This window comes from Phascolarctos cinereus, unplaced genomic scaffold, assembly GCF_003287225.1.
Source record: "Phascolarctos cinereus isolate Bilbo 61053 unplaced genomic scaffold, phaCin_HiC Scaffold_1;HRSCAF=81, whole genome shotgun sequence".
In the NCBI taxonomy this organism is placed as follows: domain Eukaryota; kingdom Metazoa; phylum Chordata; class Mammalia; order Diprotodontia; family Phascolarctidae; genus Phascolarctos; species Phascolarctos cinereus.
In genome coordinates this window covers 226,513,372-226,538,121 of record NW_027555514.1, presented here as the reverse complement: position 1 = coordinate 226,538,121, position 24,750 = coordinate 226,513,372, and the positions used below count along the sequence as shown (strand labels likewise).

The following is a 24,750-nucleotide window of genomic DNA, read 5'->3' as shown; positions in this document are numbered from 1 at the left end:
AAGAGTCTCTTTGGGTTCCTGAAGGAAGTTGTCCATCGCATGGTTGGTACAATGGGGAGAGTACTGATTTACTCTCTGTAGTCATAGGATATGGATTCAAATTCTGGTTCTGCCACTTATTACCCATGTGACCTTAAGCAATTCACTCAATTTCTTCTTCTTCTGTTCTCCTCTTCCAGCTCTAAATATATAAACCCATGATAATTCTACTAATACATATTCATATAGCATTTTAAGTTCTAAAAAGCATTTTCTTAACAGTCCGGTGAGATAGGAAAGATAAGTATTGCTATCCATTTTTTACAGATGAAGAAACTGAGTTTTAGAGTTGGAAGTAATTTGTCCATAGCCACATAACTTGTAACTGTCACATGTGGGATTTGAACCATTGATTTCCATGTTTAATTCTAGTATACTGGGTTGAAGGAGGAGGTATCCCAACAGGTAGACTGCCCTGTTAGGTAGGGTAAAACAAAAGCCACCTTGTCATGACTCGTGGAACAGTTGTCCATGAAAGACTTGTATTGAGTCAGCAAGCTTAGGATGAGAGGAGAGTGGATCTTCTCCCTAGTGGAAAAGTCTGAGGGAAAAAATACATGTGCTGTCTGTGGGTAGGATGTATGACTCAAGTCCTTCAGCCAGAAGTTTGCTTCCCACAGGGTGACAAGAACACTTCCAATCATCACCAGCCTGTGGGAAAACTTCTCCAACTTTTGGAACCTGCATAGTTTCAGGAATCTTCTCCAGAAGGACATGCAGAATGGTTCTTCCATGATAGGCAATTTGTGTGGTCAGACAATTCTATTGTATAAGGGAATAGAAGTGGGGGAGCAAGAAGTGGCTGATCAGTGCTGGCAGTCATGGCAATCAGGTTCTTGGGTAAAAAGTGGCAGGAACCTAATGGGGATCTGTGCAAACATAAAACAAAGGCCACGCTGGGTCAGAGTGCCAAATTACAAGTGGTTGAGGCAGCCAGGCAGTGTGTTGGATAGAAGATAGAGCACTGGAGTCCACATCTGGAAAGCCTGAATTCAAATCTTGCCTCAGATACTTACTAGTTATGTGACTCTGGGTAAGTCACTTAAGCTTTCTGTACCTCAGTTTCCTTACATGCGAAAAGAGGCTAGCTGGCATAGAATAAGGAAAAGACAGTAGCTTTATTTGTTCAGAGTAGAGCTAACATCTATATAGTCCTTTAAGATTTGTAAGATACTTTGCAGATACCTCATTTGATCCTCACAACAATCCTGGGAAGAGGGTGCTATTATTAACCCCATTTTACAGATGAGGAAACTGAGGCAGGCAGCGGTTAAGTGACTTACCCAAGAGTCATATAGGTAGTAAATGTCTGAGGCAGGATTTGAAACCAAGTCTTCCAGACTCAAATTCTAACATTATCCATTGTGTCATTTAGCTACTATGATCCTGAGTTAGAGGTGGGATGCCATGCACAGAGGTGGATATTCGGTTTTATACATACATTACCAGATCAAGAGACAAGATGAACATAATTCTAGTGTTCTGACTAGTTGACTTAATTTGCCCCCTTGAAATTCTTCCCTTTGGTCATTACAGAGTTTATTTTCCATCCCAGCTTGTTCTGACGGGCAGAAGCTGTCTGTGTTCTTCCTTGTTCTGAAGTATCAGAGGGAGACCTCAAGCCATGGCCTGATATTACAAGGTTGATGGTAGCCTTTTACCAACTCAGTTACTGCATGTTATGGCCTGGAACTATGAGAATGGGCAAGTCAGGCTCTCCACGTCTTGCTAGAAGGAAGACACATTAATGAGAAAAATGATCAGGCACTGTCCGAGGAACTTGACTTATTACTTATCTTATTGTTAATAATAATTAATGCTAGCATTTATTTAGCATTTTAAAGTTTGCAAAGTACTTTACATATATTATCTCATTTGATCCTCCCCAAAACCCTGGGAAGTAAGTGCTATGTCTTTTTGCTCATCTAGCATGTCCAATTAGTTGGCAAAATTTTTTCCATCCTATTGCTATCCCTGAAATCAAGTCCTCATTCCCTTTCACTTGGACTATTGCAATATCCTCCTAATTGGTCCTTTCCCCCTCCTCCCGCCCCATTTCATCCTAATTAATCTTCCTAATGTTCAGCTCTGTTTATATCACTTCACTGATTCAAAAAGTGTCAGTGGTTCCCCATTGTCAGGCGAATAGAACCCATACTCCTAAATCTGACCTTTAAAGCACACCCCTATACCTTCTATGACTATACCTTACCTATCCAGCCTTGTTTCACACCATCCCCCCTTTCATTTACTCTATGCTTCAGTCAAGTTGAGCTACCACGTTTGCTGACTTTGTGTCTTGCTCACATCATTATCTATGTTTATACTGATCCCTTACCTACTCATCACCATCTGTTGACATGGCAATATTCAAAATACAGTTCATACTTCCCCCATGAAGTCCCTTTAATAGTCTACTAAGGTGGGGAATCTGTGGCTTTGAGGCCATATGTGGCCTTCTAGGTCCTTGGGTGCAGCGTTTTGACTGAGTCCAAGTTTTACAGAACAAATACTTTTATTAAGGAAGTTTGTTCTGTGAAGTTTGGATTCAGTCAAAGGGCTGCAAGGCTGCAGGTTCACCACCCCTGGAGCCAGCAGTGATCTTTTCTTCTCCTCCCACACCTCCTATTTTAATTTATAGATATTTTGTGTGTTTTTGTTGTCATTCAGTTGTTTCAGTTGTGTACAACTCTTTGTGACCCCATTTAAGGTTTTCTTGGCAAAGATACTTGGAGTGGTTTGCCATTTCCTTCTTCAGCTCGTTTTACAGATGATGAAATTGAGGCAAAGAGGGTTAAGTGACTTGCCCAGGATCACACAGCTAGTAAGTGTCTGAGGCAAGATTTGAACTCAGGAAGATGAATCTTCCTGGCCCTCTATGTGCTATTGTGCCCCCTATCTGCCCCAGATTTTTTGTGTACCTGTCATTATTTCTACTGGAGGTCTTTTCATATTCCCTCAATTATTAGTGTCCTTCAGCCCCATTTGCTCTTTGCATCACAGGATCATAGATCAGGGATGGAAGAAAACTCAAGGGCAATCTAGGCTAACCCTTTCATTTTACAGATAGGAAGGTAAAATCTATAGAGAATAAGTGACTTGTCTATGGACACACAGGTTAAAAATGGTGAGCCAAGATTCAGATTCCAAGTTTGAATTCCAAGTTCAGTGGAAAAAGTTACTGTCTGTCATTTATATACATGGTACCACCCTTTTAAGAGGCCTTTCCTGGTTCTCCCGTTTTCTAGTGCCCTGAAGTCACTGTATATTAATATATAGTCTGCATTTACTTATTTGTAAGCATTTTGGAGACCCCCTTTTAGAGTGTAAGCTTCTGGAGGGCAGAGACTGTATCACTTCAAAAAAACACCTTTTTGTTGTTGTAAGTTTAGCAAATATCAATATACACGAGCATTTCAAAATACAAACAAACAAAAAGAATTATATATTATAGTGGGAACTTCCGTAACATAAAATTTATTTTAAAAAACCCCAGCAAGTTTATATTACATTTGAAATGACAGTAACGAAGCTGTCCTGCTGGTTTATGTACTCCTCTGAGCTTCCCTCTGCTCTTTTGTGTATGTTTTAAATGTTTCTTTGGTGTTCATTTCTTTCCTCTTCAACTTTCTTTTTTCCTTCTTTCTTTCTTTCTTTCTTTCTTTCTTTCTTTCTTTCTTTCTTTCTTTCTTTCTTTCTTTCTTTCTTTCTTTCTTTCTTTCTTTCTTTCTTTCTTTCTTTCTTTCTTCCTACCTTCCTTCCTTTCTTTTTCTCCTTCATTCTTTCTTCTCTGTCTCTTCCTCCTCCTTTTTCCTTCTCATCTTCCTCCTCCTCCTCCTCCTTTTCCTCCTCCTCCTTCTTTTCCTCCTCCTTCTCCTCCTTCTCTTCCTCCTCCTCCTCCTCCTCCTTCCTCTTCTTCTTCTTCTTCTTCTTCTTCTTCTTCTTCTTCTTCTTCTTCTTCTTCTTCTTCTTCTTCTTCTTCTTCTCCTCCTCCTCCTCCTCCTCCTCCTCCTCCTCCTCCTCTCTCTCCTCCTCCTCCTCCTCCTCCTCCTCTTCCTCCTCCTCCTCCTCCTTCTTTTCCTCCTTTTTCCTTTTCCTCCTCTACCTCTTTTCTCTTCTCCTCCTTTTCCTCCTTCACTTCCTTCTCCTTTTCCATCTTCTTATTTTTCTCTTTCTCTTCCTTTTTTTGCATCTTCTCCTAATTCTTTTCTTTCTCTTCCTTTTTCCCCCCATCTCTATCATTATCTACCAACTCTGTCTTCCACAGCATTCTTACTTTTGTATTAATATCATTAGTGCCTAGCATAATGGCTAACACATAGTACACAATTAATCAATGTACATTGATTATTAGATTATAAATTATTTGAAGGTTGGAATCTATAGTTTATTTTATTTTTTATCTCCTCCCTGGTACCTAGAATAGTGCACTAGATGTAATAGAAGCTTCAAGGGTTATTCAATGAATATTGAATGAAAATAAAATTTTGTACTCTTTTCAGAATGTTGCTACTCTTAGATCCATGAAGACAGCTTTATGCTTGATCTCACTATTCTGTTGATCTCAGCTTCCTTTTTAAAAAAATAAGACTTTCCATCAAAGAGTAATATGGTTCTTTGCTGTCACACAGCGCTGCCAGGTTCACTTGTCAACTGTCCCTCTGTGATCTTGAAAGTTCAGCTTCACTTTTCTCTCCCATGCTGGGAAGCTTCCAATGGCAGGGAATGGAAAGGGGAATCCACATGTCTCACTCTCCTTGCCTTGTGCAAATTCTTACTACTCCCAGTTGGGCATTTAGGTTAATTAGACATGAATGACAATGATGTGACTGAACTTATCATAGTTAATGTAGCTATTAAGAATACATTTCTATGCAGCATCTGTACATAATTTGGATAAGGAAGCATTAAACCTAAATGTATCCTTCCTTAATTATTTTAAAGCAAAAATGGAGAGCATTTTAGATTAATTTAAAATTTTATCTGTAATTCTGTCAATGTGAAATACAAGATTTATCTTGAACATGCACTGCACGTGTGTTGTGACACATGGCCCAGTCGTCCTTCCTCAAGAACTAGTTTTGAAAAGAAAGTAAAGCAAGGGAGAAAGTCAGAAGATAAATGAATTACCATAGGGAGAGATTAGAATTGTAAAAGTACAAAGAGGCAATAATAATGTGAAAAACTGCAAATAGGGCATACATATTTTTAAAATAAAAGGTATGAAAACCTAAAAGTCAAATTTTCCAGCTTGAGAGATAGTTACCTGCCGACTTTAAAAACTTTTACTAGATGTGTGACCCTGGGCAGGTTAATTATACTCTTTGAGACTCAGTTTCTACTCCTACTTATCTCATAGAATTATTAAGAGTGTCAAATGAAATAACAGAAATAATTTTTTTTTCAGATCCTTAATGCATTTTATAAATGTCAACTATATTATTGAGGTGAGGTGGAGCAGTGAATAGGGTGCTGGGCCTGGAGTCACCAAGTCATGAGTCCAAATCTAAATGGAGACATTTATTAGTTGTGTGACTCTGGGCAAGTCATTTGGCTGCCTCAGTTTCCTCATCTGTAAAATAAAGATAGCAATAGCACCTACCTCCCAGGGATCAAGTGAGATAATAATTGTAAACTACTTAGCACAGTGCCTGGCACATATTAACCACTATAAAATGTTAGCTATTATTATTGTTGTTGTTAATTTTATTAGTACTTCTTGAAAGCCTGCCAATTCTTAAAGGACTATATCTCCAATCGGACTTCTCCCTGGAAGCTTCCCTGCCCAGATGCAGCTAATTAGGTTAAAGTAAAATTATGTCCACTTTAAAATAGATTTTGATATTTGATTGATTGAATATACTGTAAGCAGAAGGAAATGAGTGACTCACATGGTCCAAGGCATGAGGAAAGACTCTCTGTTACCTGCCTCCCCACCTCACCTTACCCAGCCAAAATGATCTTTTCTGAAGCTGACAGGACTCTTCTCTGGGGAGACTCCTCCCATTAAAACACAAAAGTCACATTAAGTACAGCAGCTGAGTGGACCATGATGGACCACAATTTCTCAGCATTTAGTGCACATCTCTCCCACACACTTATCTCAGTGGAAAATGCATCTGTTGTTAAACTTAATGAAAATGTTTTGTTCAGCAAGATGTCTTCAGCCTGAGATTTTTATTCAGATCAGATCAATGAGATCAATTCTAAGGTAGAAAATGAAGGAAAGGGGGAGAGTGACCTGGTATCTGAGGTAATAGACTGTGAAGGACAAAGTTTGAAATTAAATCTAATGGTTTAAATGTTTCTACGATTCCCCCCCTCCCCCCATCCCAACTCTGCAGTAAGGAAATGAAACCAAAAAACTCCTCACAAAAAAAAAATTCACTCTAGATAGCTCTTCAGATAAGGGAATGAAAAAAAAAACACACCTCATCTATCACGGATGGCCATGTAATGGTAAAAAGCAGGTGTTTGGAGCTAAAATTCCTTAATGAAAACCTCTCTTGGGTCTGACCCTTCCATGTTGAATATTTTGTTTTTCTTATCATCCAATGAAATCGTCAGCTTGAATTAAAAATATAATTTCAAGAACAGCTTAGAATGGTTTATAGTTTCAAATAACTTTACTTCAAGCTAAGCTATATAAATGACAAAATTGCAGATTCACCAGCAGCTCAGGTCATTGCCAGAAACCAAGGATTAACCAAGGATTAAGTACATCTAGAGGATATCTTCAATGTATATTGTTGTTACCTTGATAGCAGTGATGGTGATGTTCTAGCCCAAGCCCAGACTTTGGTGGGAACTAACATCAGATTCTCTCTCTAAGTCCATCCTTGAGCCCCTTGGCAAAGCTGACTCTAGGCAGAGTTGTGAAGTAGGAAATGTTTGCCTTCAGCAAAGTCTCAAAACCTTAGAATGTAAGGTACTGCAGAGTAGGAATTTTATCATTCTTTATATCTGTCTCCCCAGCACTGGGCATGGTACGTAGTGGGAAACAAATATATGTTTCTTCATTAATCATTTGGCTACCAGTACTCCAACTACCTTTTGGTGACTTTCTCCTCTCATGGCAATCTGCTGTAGGCACTCAGTACCCCTGTGCTCTCCTTTCTCCCCCTATACAAACCACTTTCAGCTATCATTTGGGAAATAGGAAATAGGGACTAGACCTGAGTTTTCATTGGCATAGCAAAGTCCTGAGGAAGAAACTCCTCTGCCAGTGCAGACAGGTACCTTTCCTGCAAATTGTTGTCTTAGAGAGCTGCCAAAAGTGGCAGCATCATATATTGACTGAGAAAATCACATATCAACATTATCTATGTTCTATTGTATTTTTAATTCACTTTGTTAAATATTTCTCAATTATATTTTCACCCACTTCTGGCCCTACGCAAGAGTGTGGCAGGCCACAGTGCATGCATTTGGCAGTTATATGATTTGCCTAGGGTCATATAGCCAGGAAGTCTTGAGCCTATGTCTTCTTTGTTGTGAGGCCAGCTGTCTATCTACTGCAGCATAATGCCTTCTCATTTTGGAAATAATTCGTTAAATTAACTCATTGTAAGGTATATATGATCAATAGCAACTTACATGCCTGGCATGTAGTAGGTGCTTAATATATGCTCATTGATTGATTGATTATGCCTCTTAGGAATATTTGTATTTAAATAGGCCTCATCTACTATTGTTGCACCATAGGAGATTACTAGGAATTAGGATAGAGTTTATGGGCAGTGTCTGTAATTCACAATCTGGTGCTATAGTATTACATAAGGCCAGGCTCATTTAGATGGAGATATGAGAACCCATGGAGGGAGAAGGTGGGGAGGGTGTTGGAAAACCACAAATGGAAAGTTTTGCATTTTGTTAGGAGCAAGGGAATTCTGGAGCCAGTTTGGTGATTGTTACATTTTCAGTGTGAGCATTTACACCCCAGAAATTAGCAAATCATACAAATCAGGGTGTGATTGCTTGTTTCACTGATTGTTTAGTCTTAAGAAAGTGATGGAGAAAATGTTAGTAATTCATACTAAAATTAAAAATTTAAAACACTAAAATTAATAAATCAATTAATATTATTAATATAGATTAATTAACACAAAATTACTTAATTTAAAATATTAAAACTAAATGTGTCATTTGTACACTTTCCTCCAGAGAGCCCCTTATTAAGCTTTTACCAGCACACCCCATGTTAAGAACCACAGTTTTCAAAGAGATGGAGGGAGACAGGAAATGATAATGCAGGGCAGCATATTGATTGAATGAGTATTTATTCATTTTCCAAAGTGTCTCTCACAGCAATGCCCAGAGGATCATCATTATTATTTGGCATTTGCCATATAAAGCACTTTTAACTTTACATATACAAAAATGGGGGAGCGTTATGCATCAGTTAGTTCTTATTCATGCTACTCCCTAGAGGTACCTTAGAATCATCATTGTTCGCCAATGAGAGAGAGAGAGACAGAGAACGACAGAGAGAGAGAGAGAGACAGACAGAGAGAAAGAGAAAGACACAGAAAGAGAGAGAGAGAGAGAGAGAGAGAGAGAGAGAGAGACAGAGAGAGAGAGAGACAGACAGACAGACAGAGACAGAGACAGAGAGAGACAGAGAGACAGAAAGAGACATAGAGAGAGAGAGAGAGAGACAGACAGAGAGACAGACAGAGAGACAGAGAGAGAGACACAGAGACAGAGAGAGAGACACAGAGACAGAGAGTAGGCATGGATAGGTGAAGTAATTTTCTCAGGGTCACACATTAGTTTCCATGAGATATTCAGAATGTTAAGTGCCTTATTGTAATTCCATCCTTGACCTGTTAGATCATACTACTACCTTGTTTCTAGGATTTAAGACTGAACCGTGCTGAACTCATGAAGCACAGCACTGTATCTTCAGGCAACAGAGATCACACCACTCCTGACTCCCAAGGGTCTGGAATACTACTTATTAATATTTGTTTCACAACTCTGCTTTCCTGGTCATTTAATTGCTAAGAAAATGAATGGGGTCAGCAGTAATCGCAGCTGAAGTCCTTCATGCAAGAAAGCCCCAATCTGGTCAGAAGAACGCACAGTCCTTTCCCATATCCATCTCTAGTCAGACAGAGAAGATTAGCACAGGCTGATGACAGTGATAGGGCATCAGCCGACCTAGTCTTTTAATCCTTGTCTATAGGGTCACTTCAAATGTGGAAAAAGCTGACCTTCCTTGCTTCCTTTAAGTCCCAACTAAAATCCCCTCTTTTTCTGGAAGCCTTCCCCATCCCTGCTTAATTTTGGTGCCTTCCCTCTGTTAATTATTTCCTATTTATCCTGCTGGCAGCTAGGTGGTACAGTGGATAGGGCCCTGGGCCTGTAGTCAGGAAGACCTTAGTTCAAATGTGCATCAGACACTTAGTAGCTGTGTGACCCAGGGCAAGTCACTTAACCCTGTTTGCCTCAATTCCTTATCTGTAAATGAGCTGGAGAAGGAAATAGCAAACCACTCCAGTATCTTTGCCAAGAAAACTCCAAATGGGGTCATGGAGAATCAGACAGGACTGAAATGACTGAATAACAATTTATCCTACTGGTCTTTTGCTTTGTATATATTTGTTTGCATGTTATCTCCCCCATTAGATTGTAAGCTGCTTGAAGGCAGGAACTGTCTTTTTCATCTTTTTGTATCCTCAGTGCTTAGTACAATGCTTGGCACATAGTAGGTATTTAATAAATGTTTATTGATTGATTGAGGACACCAAGTTTCTAGTACTAGTATGCTGTTAATTTACTATGTGACTTTTGGTAAATCAACCCCCTTCCATCCTTAAGCCTCAGTTTCATTATTTGTAAAATGAGAGTCATATACAGTGCAAAGAATGTTTGATCTGGAGTCAGAGGAATTGTGTTCAAGGCCTCGCTCTGACACTACCTGTGTAAAAGTCACTTATCCCTCCTTTCCCTTCAATTTCCTCATCTCTAAATTAGAGGATTGGACTAGTTGACTACCACTAAATTCCCTTCCAGCTCTAAAGTTTTCTTGGGCAAGTTATTTAATCTCTGGACCTCAGTTTCCTTAATTATAAAATAAGGCAGTTGACAAAGATGACCTTTAAGTTCCCTCTCAGCTCTGACTCCCTGATCTGGACCTGTATTTGAAGTCTTTCCAGATGATGTCTCATTGGCCTTCAAGAACCAAGGGTCTTCTCCCTGATGAAGACTTGGAGATCTTGGGGGAAGATCTACCCTTACAACTGGACAATTTACTATGGCATCATTGTGGAAACTGAGATGAAAAGAATTTAAAATAGAATACAAGTATGCAATGACATAGTTTCTTAGCTCCAGAATGTGGAGAGTTAAACTCCATTTGCCCTACCACTCACCACTTTTGGCTTCCCCGGTCTGGGAATAGCAAGTTCTAAGGCAGATGGTGGAGCTAAGGTCTGTTCAGGGCTATGAGAAGGAATGAGCAGATCTGGACCAAGGTGAGTCTCCAGGAAGGTTCCCAGCAGCTTAGGGTAGGAGTGGAGGGAGAGAGGAAGGGAAGGAGGGAGGAAGAAACATAAGGAGGGACCTGATATTAATAGTGGTTATAAGGCTAGTACTTCCCCAAGGTAAAGCAAAAAAACCCCCAAAAACCCAAAGAAGATCTCTATCCAAATTCTTACCTAACAGAAATGTATAAAGAAAAATAATTTAACTTACCTTCCTGTCACTACCATCCTCCCCCTGGAAATCTAGAAGGACAAAACTCCAATAAATGTAATCTTTGCCAGCATCTTTACATGATATTCCGGATGTCACTCTGCAGCCAAGTGGGGAACAAGAAGGCAAATCACTGAAGTTATTTCTGCAAATCCTAAAGACAAAGAGACAATCACACTTGGCCTGTGAAACAATATACCTCCCAAAATAGAGCCCCAAACATCACTGCCAGTTTTAAGACTGATATTTACTGGCTCTGAAGAAACACAGATGGTTCATAGTTGCATGGGGAGAGGTCTGGGGAGTATTTAGCTCAACTTCAAAAGGGATGCTGATTAAGATAGGGTTTGGTTCCTCTAGTTTTGCAGCATGGGGTCTATATGCAAAAATAGAAGCTCCGTTAACTGCGCTTCAAGGCTGAGCTCCAATTCCAGCTCCTCTAAAAAGGCCCTCAAAGTGCTGCTCTGTATAATTCATGGCATCATAGCACTGCTCTTTAGAATTCCTTTAAAAATTAATCATATGTGACTGTATGGATTCTGCTGTTGTCTGGAACACTTACTCAAAGCATGGTACCATAAGAGGATACCCACACACAGATATTTTATGTGTGTGTATGTATGTGTATGTGTGTGTGTGTGTGTGTATACACACACACACAGAAACAGAGAGAGGAGATGATAGAGACAGACACAAACAGAGACAGACAGAGAAGAGAGAGAGATGGAAAGGAATTCAATGTCTTCATTTTACAGATAAAGAAAATGAGGATGACAAAGGTTAATTGACTTATCTAAAGTCACCTGGGTAGTAAGTAGTAGACTCAGAATTTGAACCCAGATCCTCTTGCTCCCAGTCTAGTAGTTTTTCTGTTTACAGAGGTAGCTAGGTATTGCAATGGATACAGTGCTGCAAGTCAGGAAGGCATGAGTTTGAATGCAGTCTCAGATATTTACTGACTATGTGACCCTGGGTAAGTCATTTAGCTTCTCTCAATCTCAGTTTTACTCATCTGTAAAATGGGGATAATAACAGCATCTACCTCCCAGGGTTGTTATGAGAATCAAGTGAGATAATAATTGTAAAGTGCTTTGCAAACCTTAAGGTGTTATATGTTAGCTTTATTATTAATACTGTGAAGTTTAAAAAATGTTATGTCCTGTCTTCACAGCTAGATTTAAATCTATTTAAGAACAACAATATTTCATAACTTCTGTCTCCAGCTTCTGCCCCCCACAGTGCCTTATTCATGCCATGTTATTCTTATTAAATAATACTATCACTGCTACTACTACTGCTATTACTAATACTTTACTATTACTTCTATTTGTACTACTACTACTACTACTACTACTACAATTACTACTACTACTTCTACTACTATTACTATTATTATTACTACTACTACCTCTACTATGACTACTACTACTACTACTACTACTACTACTACTATTCTACTACTACTACAATAATTACTACTACTATTGTAGCTGCTGCTACTACCACTTCTACAACACATTTGTTCAGCTGATTTGGGTTTGATCCACAGTATTGCAAGAACTTAGCTGGACTTTCTGAGCAAGGGTCTTAACATTGTTATTGTTCCAGCTGATCTATAATAGTTTTTTTTTTGTTTGTTTCTGGCTGACAGTGTGGTTCTAAAAAAAAAACCAAACAAACAAAACCCTGCATGTTCCTCATGGCTATGCTGAGAACCTGACTGTGAAGTGAGAAAGAGCTTGGCAAGGTTTTGTAGGAAAGAATAAGTGATATTTATAAAGTACAGGTCTTCTCACATCTCTTCCCTGCCCAAGAAGCTGTAGGGGCTCCCGTAGCTCAAGAATAAAATGAAAGAAGCATGTAGCTCTAGAATAAAATGCTAACTACTCTGTTTGGCATTTGAAGCCTTTTACAATCTGGATCCATTCTGTTTCACAGGTCATTGTAAATTACATGTCTTTATATTTTTTATGGTTCAGCCAAATTGGTCTAGCTTTTTTTTTTTTTGGCAATTGGTGATAAGTGACTTGCCCAGGGTCACACAGGTAGTAAGTGTCAAGTGTTTGGTCTGAGGCCAGATTTGAACTCAGGTCCTCCTGACTTCAAGTCCAGTGCTCTCTCCACTGTGCCACCTAGTCGCCCTGTGGTTTGGGTCTTTTTAGTACATGACACATCATCTCTCACTTCTGTGACATTGACTAGGCTGTCTCCCATAGATTGAATATATTTCCTTTCTCACCTCTATGTCTTAGAATTTCTATCTTTTTTTAAGACTCAGATCAGTTACTATATCCTATAAGCATCTCAAGCTGATCCCCAGTTGATGGTACCTTCCCCTTTCCAGAAATTACTTTGTATTTGCCTTTAATGTATTTTTTTCTTGTTATTTTTAGTGTTCATGTTGTCCCCCCCCCCCCAGTACAGTACATACTACATGAGGGCAAGGCCTGTTTCATTTTTACCTTTGTATTCCCAATACTTAGCAAAGTGCCCTGAACTTAGTAAGTGCTTAACGAATTATTGGTGAATTGAATTGAATCAATGAATTTAGAGTCAGAAGACCTGGCTTGCATTGCATCTGTTACTTTATTAACTAACTCTTGGTCAAACTGATTATTTCTTTGGCCTCAGGTCTCTTCTCTGTAAAAGGAGAGAGTTGAAATGGATCATCTCTAAGGTCCTTTCCCAGCTTCCAATCCATCAAATACTGGTTACACAAAAGGGAATAGCTACCAAACCCACTTATTTAAGCAAAATATCCAGCAGTAATTGGAGAAGTTCTACAGACTAGGATATATCAGAAAATAAACAAGAGTGAATGAACTTTTGAGAACAAAGTAAAATCTCATCTCAAATTCAGAGAAAGGCCCTGATCTCACCCAAGGGGAAATCCTCTTTTTGAATTTTCTAGGCTCACTATGCTTACTATGTTCCAGGCACTGTGCTAAGCACTGGCAATACAAAGCAAGGTAAAGACTGTCCCTTTTCTCAAGTGACTCACATTTGAATGGATTCCGTAGTACCTAGAACACTGCCTTGTACATCAGAGGGGCTCAGTATCTGAATGAATGATTACAATTCAGTAGCATGATGTATATCTATGAAGGATAATATATTCCTTGTATCTCTGGACATCATGGAGGCTGTCATTTGGGTCTCAAGATACTTTGGCATTCTGACTATTTTACAAATAGAGTCATGAAGGCATGCAGAGGTTATGACTTTAAAGTAAAAAAATGCAATTAGAATGAAATAACTCAAGATTAGCTTCCTCGCCAATGCTAGCATTGTAAGGCTATTCACTCAAGAGTTCATGATATGTGACCATCCTTCACTGCATCCATGGGATTACAAACTGTCATCTCTTATAAGTCTCTGACAGTGAAATGTAGACTCCTTCATCTGAAGCGTGCTTCCTGAAATTGCACCTTAGGGTCACTGTTGGATTACAAATTATATTTCAGATCAGAGAATAAACTGATACTGGAAAAATAAAAAGCTCGTGTTAGTTTGGTTTACATTTACAGAATGTAGGACATTTGTATTATAACAGAGGATTGTGGGGATGGAAGGGACCTTGAGAGGTCATCAGCTTCATCCCTTTACCTGTCAGTAATCCTACAAAAAAGACTTGGAGCATAGCACATGAGTATGACTCCTGTCTCTACCACTTTCTATCTGTGTACCCCTGGGTAGCTGGTTAACCTTCGTAGTCCTCAATTTTCTCATTTATAAAGTGAGAAGGTTGGAATAGAGAATCTCTTCTACATTTAAATCTTGTGATTGTTATCCATTGGATTTCCCCCATCATTCATGATTTCACACGAATGCCTGTGTCTTATGTGTGACACTGTGGATGTTTGGTCTTTGTCTCAGCTTGAGAGCAGAATTGAAGTGCAGAATCACTTTAGGATGAGACACCTTGGGCTTGCCGTAGTACTGTGCCATATCCTTTGTGGTCTCTAGGCATTTATTTCCCCATCGTGTACCTGGATGGCAATAGCAAGTCCGTAGTCTGTCATGTACTTGAGAAATCTAGGTGACTGAGCACAGAAAACCTCTGAATTTGTGATAGAGAATATCCTTTTATTTCCAAATAATTTGTCAACTATCTCAATCCCACACATATCAGTCTTATGCTTGTTTCCAACTAACTGCTATTAGGAACTAATTAAGACTTTTTTTTTTAAATGTAAGGGCAGAGCTTTGGAAAGAGACAGTTGTCAGCAACACTTTCTGCTAGAATTAAAATGTCTATTACTAGGATTCTCCAGACCCTGTCCCTTTTGAATAAGGATGATGTTTTCAGCTAAGCTTCATTTAAAAAAAACACCCAGTGTTGCTATTAGCTAGCTATGGGACCTTGAGGAAGTCTCTTTACTTTTCTGTGCTTCCATTTGTCCAACGGCAAAATGAAGAGATATCAGACTAGGTGATCTCAAAGATTCCTTCCAACTCTCACATTCCATGGTTCTATGAGAAGACATTCATCTATAAGTTTCTAAAGTGTAGACCTGTACCTATAATAGGTTACATTTTTTTTTTTTTTGGCTAGGCCATGGGGTTAAGTGACTTGCCCAGGGTCATATAGCTAGTAAGTGTCAAGTGTCTAGTCTGAGACTGGATTTGAACTCAGGTCCTCCTGACTCCAGGGCCAGTGCTCTATCCACTGCACCACCTAGCTGCCCTCAAACTGATTACACATTAAGTGATACTTGAGTCTAGACAAACTGAACACCTTGTTCTTCCTTACATGACGTTCCATCTTTTATGTCTATGTCTTTGTAGAAGCTGTTCCTCTTGCCCGGAATGTATTCCTTTACTTCTGCCTCTTCAAATTCCTGGGGAAACTTTCTGTGGAAGTCTCCTAGTCACCAGTATATGAAATAATGAGATCCCTTAAAAATAGTTGGTGATGTTAGCAAAATAACATCAAGGCTATTTTTGTATCTGTAAAATTAAGACAATGCCATATTTTCTTTTATGCAGATTATCTCTACAATGTAGATCTGGATCTCATGAAATTGGAATATTGATGCCAAGCTAATATAGTTGGGTCATTGAACCATAGTTTAAGAACTGACAATTTACTGTCATTTCATCTGTGATATTCTCTGTGTTACATTAACCAATCAACACCATTATTATAGTACCCTATTAAGTCTTGGGCTTTTGAATGGCAATATAATCTTTTGTTCTATAAGGAGAGATTATCCTTTTGAAATGGTCATAAAATAATTCCATTAAGCTCTAGGACTTTTCTTTATTGTTAAATCAGATGCACTGGTTCTTGTTGGAGACAGAAAATATTCAACTTGATCTTATTCCTAGACTGTACCAATTAATTGTCTTAAAAAGAAGACCTGGAAAATTTTTTTAAAAAGAGAATGTCTTATGAATCAGAAATCGGATAGATTCCATTCTCATTATACCAGTTATTCTTGATTCCCTCTCAGTGGTCAAAATTTTACTACAATGTTCTCAAAGATACAAAAGCAACAAAGGCTATGTTTATACTTTTTATGGAACTCAAGAATTAATGTTCTTATGAAAGTAATATCTAATTTTGTCTAAATTGTACTATATTCAGTTTTTCTTGATACTAGTTTAATTGATGTTGGCACTCAAAAGTGGTGGTTTGATTATTGTAAGTGGAATTGGATGAGAATAAGCTATTTCACATGACTGCTATCAGGCATCTCCATAGTGGCTGAAGGATGTCCCATATTGCATTCATCAGTGGGAGGCTGCTATGCTGATGACTAAGTGATTATCATGATGGGAAATGGCCTCAACCAGTTGTCTGCTTCTGAATATCACTTGTGTCCTGATAGCTGGAGAAATTCAGTTGAACTACTTCAATGTGCATTTATACAGCACCTACTTACTATGTATAGCTTACCCTATAAGGTGCTAGAAGAGCTACAAAGGAGCTCTAAGATATATCCCTTTGCCACCAGAGAGCTTACAATCTAATAGGGGAGAGAAGGAACACACACAAACAACCACAATATATAATAAAATGTGCTATGTGCATAAGAATAAAAAGAATCATCCAAAGTCTGAGGAAGGGAAGTTCATCTCCCACTTGGAGGATCAGGGGAGGCTTCATTGAGGAGGTGTCACTTAAGCTGGGCTTTGAAGGTTGCATAGGATGCCAACAGAAAGAGTACTATTGTGGCAATAGTGGGAAAAGTACTGGAATTGGAAATGTAGACAACTGGATTTGAATCTTACCTATGATACTTACAATTTGTGTGACTTAAAGCCAGTCAGGAGTGGTATAGTGGTTAGAATTCTGGACCTGGAGTCAGGAAGACCTAAGTTGAAATTTAGCCTAACTCATTTTCTAGCTATGTGACCCTTGGCAAGTCATTTAACTATTGTCTGCTTCAGTTTTCTCATCTGTAAAATGGGAATAATAATAGCACTGGCCTCCCAGGGTAGTTGTGAGGATCAGATGAGATAGTATTTGTGGAGCCCTTAGCCCAATACCTGGTACATAGTAGGTATTATATAAATACTAGCTATTATTATTTAAGCCACAACATATTTGAACCTCAGTTTTCTCATAAGAAAAATAGGGATAATAATTATAATACCTGCTTCTCAGGATTATTTGACAGAAAGTCTTTTGAAAACCCTGTATTTCCATCCCCCTCCCCCTCCTGTGATTTTATTGGCTTCGTTCAAGATTCTGCCCTCTGAGATTACTTCGTGTTTTCTACTGTATGTATCTTATATGTAATCAGACTGTGGAGGGATTTGAATATTACACTAAGGAATTGGGTTCCCCCCCACACACACCAGGCAAGAGAGAACTTTTGAAAAATGTTGAGCAGAAGATCTTTATAAAGGGTTTCTAAATTCCCTTTGTTGTCAGTATTCGCTCCTTAAATGAACTTGTATTTGCTTATCTGTGCATGTTATAGCTAGCTTTTTCCCTTCTGCCAAGTAGGATATAAGTTCCAAGAAAGTAGGGACAGTCATCTTTGTGTGTGTGTGTGTGTGTGTGTGTTATTGTTGTCTTTGCTCCCTAGCCTTGTACAAAGTAATCTTTTAAAATTTGAATATTGAATTTAAGAGGGATATCACTTTGTGCAAAAGGGATATTAAACTGTCAGGAAGGTAATGGATATATGGTAGGATGAAGAGATTTGACACCAGTTAGGAGGAGGATGTTGCCCTAATCCAGGTGGGTCACTGATATCTAATTAGAAGGAGAAAAAAATTCTTTTGTATTGGCTATCTTTTAGAGGTCCCCTTCTGCTGCCTTCTGAATCTCTTTTGTTATATTATGGTGAGGTACTCTGGGGACTTTCCCCTCCCTTGTCTGTAATTCCCTAGATATTAGTAAGACTCAAGGATCCAGTATAAAAAAGTTGGATGAAGCCCTTCTCCTTCTCCAAGTACAGTCCCCTTGGCTCAGTTCCCATCTGTTCCCATTCCCTTCCTGGATGCTATTCCCCTACCTGGGATAACCCAGAATCCTATGCTGCTCTGGGCTTCCCAACAGTCATTGGCCAGGGACATGACCTGTTCATACACTTCTTCGATAGGCAGAATTATCAAATACAGTCTTTCCATTAATACAGTGGCCCATTGGGCCCCAATAAAAAAAAATAAAAAAACCTTATAGCTGAATCCTCTTATGTGTATTGTCTCTCTTAATTAGAATGGGGACTACCTTCTTTTTCCATTTGTATCACTAGCACATAGTAAGTCTTTAATAAAATTTTCCCCCATTTATTCCTACTGTGGATCTGGGCAGATTTACTACTGTCTGTGGATCAATGTAATTAGAGCTTGAAGGGCAGTTTGCAGTTTCAGTAAGCATTTATGAAGCACATAATCTCTGGATGCAGAGATAAAATATATATAGTTCCTTTCCTCCAATAGAAAGAATGCAGTTTGTATAGAAATAAGTATGGCATAAGGTAGCATGTATCAAAGGGCAAAGGAATTTTCTTAAATGAACTGCTGCCAGAAATATGAAGAGGAAAAGACCACTTTCAGATAGAAGGATCAGAGAGGTTTTATAGGGGTGGTGGTAACTTAAGTAGGCCTTGTATGCACAGAGATGTGAGAAGCTTACCTTTCTGGCAGGTGGAATCATTATTACACAGTGGCAGGAGAGGATAGGATATGATTAGTATAATTTGGTGGGACATAATATAAGAAGGGAGATAGACAGATGAGGTTGAGTGGATAGGTTGGAATGAGCTTCTGGCTTTAACTTCAGAAATCTTAATGTGTGTGTGTGTGTGTGTGTGTGTGTGTGTGTGTGTGTTTTGGTTTTTTTTTAAATCGATCAAGATTCATGCTTTAACAAAGTCGACATGCTTAGGTTTTGTGATGACAGCTCTTCAAAAGAACAGGATATAGCTGGAGCTTCATATTTTTTTTCTAAAATTTTCTCATGTATTATTATTCTGTTGGTTGAGAAGGCAACCAGGTTAATGAGTGTTAATTACAATTGACTTTGTAGAGAAAATTTACACTTGAAATTTTTCAGCACTACCAAGAGCAAACTTTCTGCCTTGATGAGTGCAAATAAATTTTAACTCAATGCTACTATTTAGCATGCAGGGAAATTTCAGTTTCTATATTTGTCATTTTATTATTAATTGGTTCTTTAGTCAAATAGAACTTCCAAGTTTGTAGAATTTGAAATGTGAAGGCATATTTGAAAATATTTTATTTTCAATTCACAGAAAAAACCAAACATTTCCATAACATAGTACAATAAAAAAGATGGTTGCACATGAAACTGCAAATCTATCATGTACAACTTGCTATTCCCTCCAAATGTACAACAAACTTATTATATAAATTTCATTTTCTTTCTTTTTATTTCCTCTCCCCACTTCCCAAGAAAGAGTTGAGGAGGAAAAGACATATTTTTTTCAAACTCAGGGAACAATTTTCATTTTTGGGTGGCAAGAAATGATACTGGAACGTGACACAATTTAGCATTTATTTGACTAATTTTTGCCAAATTCTGATTTTGTGTGCACCATAGCCTGATACTGTCAGCTTTGCCTTGAGACAAGGTGTAGATGTTGACCATTGGATCTGCCTTCAGTTTTCTAAAAATGCCATCAAATAGTAATATATAGCATTTATGTAACATTTTAAGGTTTGCAAAGATACAAATGTCACAACAGGTAAGTATTATTATTATCTTGTGAAAGGTGATGTTGGCACATGGTTAAATGATGCATAGTCCTTTGACATCAGAGAGTTTACAAACTAGTAGAGAGGATGCATACATGAACAACCACAATACAAAATAAAATGTTCTATGTCCATAAGAATATGTAGAATTATTCAAGGTCTGAGGAAGAAAAGTTCATTTCCAACTGGGAGGATCAGGGGAGCTTCACAAGGATGTATCGTTTAAACTGCACTTTGAAGGATGTATAGGATGTCAACAGAGTAATATTGTGGTATAGTGGGAAGAGCATTGGATTTGGAGTTAGTAGATACCTGGGATTGAGTCTTATCTCTGATACTTCCTTCTATTTGTATGATTTTGAGCAAGGCAGGCAGCTAGGTAGTGCACTGGATAGAGCTCTGGACCTGGAGTCAGGAAGAACCAAGTTTAAATCCAGCTTCAGATACTTACTAACTGTGTACCATCTGATACCTAGGGCAATCATTAAGAAAGACCTCACGCCACAAACCCTGGAGCATATACCCCCATGCTAAGAGAGATAGAAATCCTGGGACAACCTTAGATCACTGGGGGAAGGACTAAGATGAAACCTGGCTGAAGTATTATAGGTGTTAACAGCATCCTCTGTGTTTCTATACCCAAATCCTTGGTTGCATCCCCCCTACCCCAGTTACAACTCTTAATTCATGGGTAGCAGTGTAGAACATGGGCATACTGAACCATATATCTTTTTTTGTTTGCTTCAGAATTTTTTTTGTTATTCTGAAATTGACAACATAAACACTTCCACATACAAAGAAGAATAGAAAATGTTTATATAGGACTCAGGTTTTTTAAAAAGTACATAATAAATTCAACTTGGTAGTTACCAAACTGTCCCACTTATGTCTCTACACTTCCTTCTGTCTCTTCTGTGCATTTGAAAATGTTTCATTTATTCTTCTCTCTCTCTCTCTCTCTGTCTCTCTTTCTCTCTCTCTGTCTCGCTCTCTGTCTCTGTCTCTGTCTCTCCCTCTGTACGTGAAGAGGAAACATCATTATCATTAACCCTAGTACTGGAATCCCTCATACAAGTTAGAGGCAGATAGGTGATGGAATGGATAGAACGTTGGACCTGGAGTCAGAAAGACCTGAGTTCAAATCCAGCCTCAGACACAAAGCTGTGTGATTCTGGGCTAGTGACTTAACCTCTGCCTGCTTCAGTTTCCTCAACTGTGATATAGGGATAATAATAGCACTAACTTCCTAGAGTGGTTGTGAGGATCAAATGGGATAACATTTGCAAAGCACTTAGCACAGTGCCTGGTACATAGTAGTAGCTATATAAGTCATTTCCTTCCTTCCTTCCTTCCTTCCTTCCTTCCTTCCTTCCTTCCTTCCTTCCTTCCTTCCTTCCTTCCTTCCTTCCTTCCTTCCTTCCTTCCTTCCTTCCTTCCTTCCTTCCTTCCTTCCTCCCTCCCTCCCTCCCTCCCTCCCTCCCTTCCTTCCTTCCTTCCTTCCTTCCTTCCTTCCTTCCTTCCTTCCTTCCTTCCTTCCTTCCTTCCTTCCTTCCCTCCTTCCTTCCTTCCTTCCTTCTTCCTCCCTTCTCTTCATTTCCTTTTCTCTTTCCTGTCTCTTTCCCTCCCCTTCTCCTTCTTCCTCTTCCCTTTTCCTTATTTCCTTCCATTTCTTCCTTTTCCTTCTTTCTTTCTTTCTTTCTTTCTTTCTTTCTTTCTTTCTTTCTTTCTTTCTTCTTCTTTCTTTCTTTCTTTCTTTCTTTCTTTCTTTCTTTCTTTCTTTCTTTCTTTCTTTCTTTCTTTCTTTCTTTCTTTCTTTCTTTCTTTCTTTCTTTTCTTTTGTGTGTTTTGCCCCTTACCCACTTTCCTGTCAGCAGGTTGAAAAGAGCTGGCAAGATAAGATTTAAAAAATCAAATAACTATCTTCCAAGAGATCATCTCTAAATTAAAAACAAATACTGCAGTCCCCCCATCTTGTGTTGCCCCCCCAATTAAACAAAGAGATTGAAACCATGATAAACTAAACCCTTTTAAGTACAAATACTAGCATGGGAAGAGCTTCAAGAATTTGAAGTGGCCTAGTAACATCAGAGGAAATGATGGGAATTGTAATCTAAGCACTTTTCAAGTGCTGTGTATTTAACTGTTGAGTTTATTGCACGTGGGCCTGGGGAATCTCTGGGCAAACTAAATATGCAGTGTTTGGAAGATTATTCAATATTTTGTTAGGTTTGTGTAAATGTAACATAATTAGAACCTGGTAGACTCTTTGAGCCTTTGACCATAGTTGGTAATTTTTTGTCACAATTTCATTAATGTTCTACTCCAGAGACATCCCTATCTCCATGTTTGGCTTTGGATGTGATCAAGGTCTTAATAGCTTAAAAAATGAGAGGAAAAAAAAAGAATTGCTATCATCTCATGCAAAGGAAACATCTTTGCAATCTTCCCATTTACCCACCAAATTGAATGTCCTGGAAATATATCAAACATAACATATCTAAAACTGAACCAATTATCATTGCCCAAACCCTCCCCTCTCCCAAATATCCCTATTTTTGTGGGCAAGCCAGGCTCCTAGGTTCATAACCTTAGCATTATCCTATGACTCTTTACTGTCCTTCACCCCATATATCCAGTAAGTTACCAAATCTTGCTATTTCTAGCTCTCAAATCAGATCCTTTCACTCCTTTCACACAGCTGCCATTTTAGATGAGTCTTTCATCACCTTTCACCTGTGTAATTGCAATGGCTTCCTCACTGATCTCAAGACTCTTCCACACTACAGTCCATCAGTGGTACACCATGAAATAATTTCCATAAGCAGGGTAAATTTCTCTCCTCCCTACGTCTGTCAAATGTCAACAAAAACCATTCACGTAATTGCTTATTGGGATTTAAAACTTACTATCATGTATAAATGCAACCAATTTTTCCATTTAGAGCTATGTATCCTTGTGAGACCAGATGCAGTATCATATCACAAGTGGATAGACACTGAGCCTTGAAGTCAGGGAACTTCGGGTTCAAACCCTGTCTTAGACACATACTGGCTGTGTTACCCTGGGCCAGTTGCTTAATTTCTCAGTGTTCTAGGCACCTCTCTAAAGTGGTAAGTTGAAGAAAAGGCACTGACCAGCATTGGTAGAAGGAGTTCCCTAACTCAGGAGTTCTCTATACCAGTGAAATCCCATATTCAGACTGTATTCCTGTCATTGTGAGGTATCATTTTTCACCCATGATAGCCATTATGACTAAGAACCCACATAAACTGTAACTCAGAACCAGACCTTTGAAATATTACATCACAAAGCATCAAATCCATTTTAAAAATAATAATGATGCATAGTCAATCCCATTAGTATAAAATTTTTATTCTATTGGTAGTTTTAAAGAATCAGAAAATGTTTTATTTGTTATCTCTTCCTTTTGAATATGAGTTACTATGTAGGTTTTGTAAAGAAGTACCTAGTATATTAGTAATATATGTATATGATTTATAAATAGTTAACTAGCATTTATAAAGCACCTTCTGTGTGCCAGGTACTATGTGAAGTTCTGGGGATACAAAGAGAGGCAAAAATAAACATATATATGGGTATACTTGCATTTTTAAAAATTATTTATTTTATTTTTAATTTATGGAATAAAACAAATATTTCCATAACATAGTAGACTAAAATAAGGTAATTGCACATGAAACTTCAATATAATAAAATTATCATGTAAATTTTTTTCTTTTTTTCCCTTCTCTGCCCCCTCCCTCCCTAGAAATGGCTACAATTAGACACATAGATGTAATATGTGTATATATATGTATACACACACACACACACACACACATATAACCATTCTGTACACCCATTTATCACCTCTTTCTCTGGATACAGATAGCATCTTCCTTCATGTGAACTTTGTAGTTAATTTGGGTATTTATACTAGTCAAAATGACTAATTTGCTCAAACTTGTTCTTAAAACAATATTGCTGTTAACTGTATGCAACTATTTCCAAAGATGATTAAGGAAAAAGGAAAAGAACCTATATATTCTAAAATATTCATAGCACCTTTCTTTGTGGTGGCAAAGAACTGGAAATTGTGGAGATACTTGTCAACTGGAGAATGGCTGAACAAGTTTCGCTATATGATTGTGATGAAATACTTCTGTGTAATAAGACATGATGAGCTCAATGATCTTAGAAAAATGTGGACAGACTGGCACAAAATAATGAAGGGTGAAATGAACAGAATCAATTTTTTAAATAACTGATAGGACTATAGGATCAAAAATGGTCTCGGGTTTGAAGACCACTGATCTAGTGGCTATATCAGTACATCTGGAAATTAGGGTTCTAACTTACCTTCTATTCCCTCTCTAGGAAAGGCACATAGGGGTGCCCTAGGCAGTAATGTAACTGTGTATTCCAGCAAACACATTTCATCTGTGGGGTTATTGTAATGTACTTTCATGGTACATATTGATCTTCAGTCTCCTTTATTCTTCCTTCTTACCCTGAGGCTTACCTCCTTTGACTTTCTCTCAATTATTTTTGAAATACCCTTGGTCAGTTTCGGAATACTCTTGGGTAAACTCCAGGACTAAGTTCTAGTCTAGTTCTGACGCTAATTATTTGTAACATCCCTGAGATACTAGGTAAAATTTGGAATGTTGAATCAGCCTCATTAAAGGAATGAAAGGTTGGGGGGGGTGTCAGAATTTTTTTTTTCAATTCTGTACCTCTAAATCAGTAGTGTCAAACTAAAATTGACACTGCAGTTGATATATTGAACTTAGAAAGTCACATATTAACATTATCTCTGTTCTATTGCATTTTTGT

At 38.3% G+C, this 24,750-nt stretch overlaps 1 protein-coding gene and 1 long non-coding RNA gene across 6 annotated transcripts in view; one reads left to right on the top strand and one right to left on the bottom strand.

The window, feature by feature from the left end:
- TAFA2 (TAFA chemokine like family member 2) overlaps positions 1–24,750 on the top strand; it is a 550,698-nt gene that overhangs the window by 354,121 nt on the left and 171,827 nt on the right. The window lies entirely within an intron of this gene.
- LOC110211007 (uncharacterized) lies at positions 1,432–23,118 on the bottom strand. Of its 3 annotated transcripts, none has more exons than XR_013484452.1 (4): positions 23,049–23,118; positions 10,738–10,837; positions 10,416–10,544; positions 1,432–1,767 (listed from the first exon to the last, which is right to left on the bottom strand). It is a non-coding gene; the product is annotated as an uncharacterized LOC110211007 (long non-coding RNA). The 3 variants fall into 3 exon arrangements; XR_002325245.2 differs by having other exon boundaries at positions 10,738–10,891; positions 23,049–23,105; XR_002325247.2 differs by lacking the exon at positions 10,416–10,544 and having other exon boundaries at positions 10,738–10,891; positions 23,049–23,105.